Source organism: Primulina huaijiensis, chromosome 2 (assembly GCF_012295235.1).
Source record: "Primulina huaijiensis isolate GDHJ02 chromosome 2, ASM1229523v2, whole genome shotgun sequence".
Classification (NCBI taxonomy): domain Eukaryota; kingdom Viridiplantae; phylum Streptophyta; class Magnoliopsida; order Lamiales; family Gesneriaceae; genus Primulina; species Primulina huaijiensis.
The window spans coordinates 32,142,040-32,146,658 of NC_133307.1; positions in this window are offsets into that span (position 1 = coordinate 32,142,040).

The window sequence follows — 4,619 nt, forward strand, 5'->3', positions numbered from 1 at the left end:
TACTGTTTTCATTTCATTTTATTTTTTTTGACATAAACTTTGTTCTACTGACGTTCTGATTGGCACACTTTAATGACTTTGGATTCGGATTTTGGATCTAATCATTTACATTTATACGCTTGATCCCTTGTAATAAACATCAATTCTTAATTTATTAATTATTTATTTGATAATTTATCCAACAAAAATAAAACTGCTCATTAAAATAGATAATATATTTCTGATTAATTAAATAAATATTTTTAGATAATTATCTCGAATAATTTAAAAATATTTTTAAAAAATAAAAAAATCTGAGAGCCCCATAAGAAAAAACTAAAAACAAAAAAGAAAAAAGACAAATTCCCCAACAAAAAATATTAATGTGATCACTAAGAAAAATTAATCATTCAACACGCTAATATCATTTCATCGATATTTATATAAATGCGTAGTATGAATGTAAAACATATCAAAATTATATATGTGTTTTATCAACAGTCAACTGGCTTGTCAACTCATTGAAATTTACAAAATTAGTCATTAATCCTACAACATAGAAAATAAAATTAGTAAATATTCAATATATCAAAATTATATATATATATGCGTTATCGACAGTTTGTCAACTCATTAGATTTACAAAATTAGTCACTAATCTTACAACAAAAGAATAAAATTAATTAATAGTCAATTTCAATCGATGTGATAGATGTTTGTTTGGGTTGTGTTGTTAAGTCATTATGATTACTTAACTATCCAGATATCTTTCAACCTCTCAATTCGGGCTTTGCAAGCTTTTCTCCAGATCTTGCCAATGTATAATTTATGATATAATTTAGCTAATATATATTTTTTAAAAAAATTAAAGATATTAATTATCCCAAATGCTTTGGTTTTGGTTTAATTATTTTATTATCCCGTAAAAATCCCATATGTATCTTTTAAAAAAAATTCCCATTCGTACAATTTTTGACATTTCACCAATTTAAAATATTTTAATTATTAAAAATGTCCGTCAACTTGGATTGGTTTGAACGTAAAACTTATATTAGTTGATCCTTTGTTTAAGGAATTAGACAAACCACTACTTATTTATTAAACCGGGAAAAAAAATGAATGATCCATATGGACGTGTGTTGAGTGATGAAACATGACCACTTATTCATACATCATAATTGAATGAGTGATCGTGATTTATCCACTGAACACACATGTTATGTGCTGAATGGATAAAAGTAATACTCATGTGGATAGTATGAATAAAACCACTTGTTAGATATACAAAAACAAGCACAATAGATTCTATCCAAATCGTATAACCCTTTGTTATCTCATATTATATTACTTGTGATTATATTAAAGTAATTTTACAAATAAATATAATAAATTTTATATATGCAATATGCACGAGAAAAAAACAGTTATATTTTTAACTAGTGAACAAGCGCAAAAGTTAATCCTTCAAATCAGCTTCCGGTATACTTAACAAAGTAATATTATTCCCATTATCAATTTAATAATCCCAAAAGTTTCTAAAATAATGTAGTCTTATATATTAGGTAGAAGACACAAACAAGAGCATAATGGGCAGCATGATTCTAATCCATGCTTACCAAGAATTTGATGGGCCACACGTTTTACTTTAGGTATTAGAAAACAAATCTCAGTAGGCATTATATATATTACAAAAAAATCATATTCATATAAAATAAATCTATGCAAAGTCCTTGTAAATCATAAATGCCACTTTTTTTAAAAAAATTTTGAGTTCTTGGATCCACTTCTTAACAAAGATCGACGATTCGAGTTACGACTTAAAAATCGCAAATGTAATGGATACATTTTAATTCGAGTAGTCGAATCACGACTTAGTTACACTCTCACTTCCAATCAACAATAATCTTATAAAATAATAACATAGTGAGACTATTATGCAACTACTATGGACATCATGTTGCATGCCCGTATTATCATGAATCGTATTATATCTCAATCAATTAACTAGAATTGGGATTATATTATTGATGGTATATGTCTTTAATTTTTATTGTTTTTGACATTCTTCTTATCATGAAACCTCAAAATTAAAGAGATATTTCTGATCAATACTAGATATTCCCAAGTCCCGGGTTATAAATTAATTTATCAATACTTTTTAACAAACCATAATTAATTGATTAAATTAGTTGAGTTTCCACAACAAATTGCCCCACTATTTATTGAAATCAAGAAGACAATGCAACACTGATTAATGATGGAGCTGCGTTGGGTACGATGACTTTTGTTTTGTTTTGATCTATTGGATCTAAATTCACGCATATTTTGTAGAGAATTACATGATTGTATCGCATGTGAATATTGATTGATAGCTTGCACCATGTTCTACGCGTTGGGTTAGTACTTCTCCGGAGTAAATGCCCATTTAACTTGTGTACCAATCATTACTCACTTTTGCAGTGTATTTTGAGGGAGTTATTGTACTCGTAAATGCCCCTTTGATCTTAGATTCAAATCCTATTTGAAAGGAAACGTGTTCGTGCGTTCCGAGGTGTGAAGTGGCAGAGAAGGGTTTTGTAAAGTAAAACACAACTTATCTCTTAAATTCTTTTATTTTTTTTTTAAATAAGCTTTTACATACTATATTTGACTTTCTAGAATATTAGTTTCTTATTGACCTTAATATTTAAAAAAAATTGTTCAGTTTTGAAATACTAATTTTCTTATGATCTTGTAGGCATCTATTCAAGGAATCTTATCAAAATCGAAACAACTCTATATATATTGAAGAATAATTGTTGCAACACAGAAAAATGAGACAAGCGAAATACGACGACGAAGTATCGCTGTTTAAATGTGTTGTCGTGACATGTTGTAGATATTTGAAGTCAACAGCCATATAAATTGTTGATTTGAGAATTGTTTTGATGCTCCGGATTTCGGTCACAAAGATTTGTATTATCTTGTTTTGGTTATTTTTGTTATTGATATTTTGGGATGCAATGTACTTCATTGACTTGTTAAGAAATATAATTTTCCGTTTCTTCATTAGTATTTGTTTTATAAACTCGATTTATTTTCTAGTGATTATTTTGTCTCGAGACATCGTGTTCAAAATTATCTCTATGTTATTTTTAATGAAGTGATTATTTTCACTACTTATGTGGCCCCACCTTCATTGCATCCAAATAAATAAATCGCAATCTTTGTCCAATCCCAATCCATTTCCGACATGTTTGCTTTCTACCTCGCTGTTTTTTTTTTTAGTAAGTGAAGTGTGGATCAGAGAATTTTAAAATTTTTTTATTTGTGTTTGTTTTTTGAAATATGGAGTTCAATTGTTTGTGGCTTCAATCTCTCTATCTATAGGAGGAAAAAGGGGGATTGTCAGAGTTTATACAATATCATGTGGTGTATGCCCAAATCTCGACAAAAATTTCACATTTTTTCTTGGCTATACGGTGGGGGGTTCTTTTCATTTGGTCTATTTCCATACGAGTTGAGGTACCATTTTCAGCGCAACTAATTTAAATTGCTTCACTGCCCTAAAATTCAAAACCAATAAATTTTTAAATGGTCCTTGTACCCTACTTGAATATATTACTAATTGGTCCCCTTACTTTATCCAAATTAGCTAATAAATTCGTATCATATATATCTCATTCGTATGAACAAAGTACACACTTATCACTAAGTGGTCCCCTTACATTTTTTTTATTTTAATTAAATGATAATAAATTTAGATGATTAGAGTGCGACTACTGTACAAAAGAAGAGTTTATCTAATAATTAGCTATTGATATATTAATAAAGAAATAATTGTGAATTTCTTTTGCTTAATTAATTAGTAGCATATATATTTCGCTTTGGTATTTTTTGTAATGGAGTCGTCAATTGTCACAAGTGCAGAACTATCACTTTCCTGCAGAATTTCTACTCCGGAAAGGGATACTTTTGGGACAAGATCTCCAAGTTTTTTATTTTTGAAAATAAAAAGAGAAATAAAATCATGTGGTCCAAAATTGGGAATGAAAAAGTTTGCTGACATAAACATGTATGTATATATGTGTTTTAATCACATCTAGCTAAGGTACAAGAGTCATGTAAGAGTTGCTAGTGGACATTAATAAAATATGTGACTCTCTTGTGAAAAAAAAACTGATAAATTTTTATCCGTGAGACATGTTTATTTGATTTATATTTATATTAAAAAATAATGTTTATTTGATTTATATTTATATTAAAAAATAAATTTTTAGTATAAAAAATAATAATTTTCAATTATTCGGGTTATATATAAAATATATCACACAAAATTGACATGTGAGACGATCTCATATAAGTTCATGTGTATTGAAATTAATTTTTCTTCATTTTTTGGGAAATTATTGTTATGGAAATAAATGAAGAATTGGTGAAATATAGGTGTCACAATATGTATGAAAAATAAGGTGGGCATTGAATTTTGACTGCTCATGAAAGTGCAGATACGATGCGTTCGTTCGGCAGGATTTTAATGTGAACTTGGATAATTATTTCAATGATTTATTTTGGAGCAAAATTTATATATTGGAAAATATATATAAATTTCATTTTTTAAGAAATCGAGAGTGCCCACTATATATATATATATTGGAATA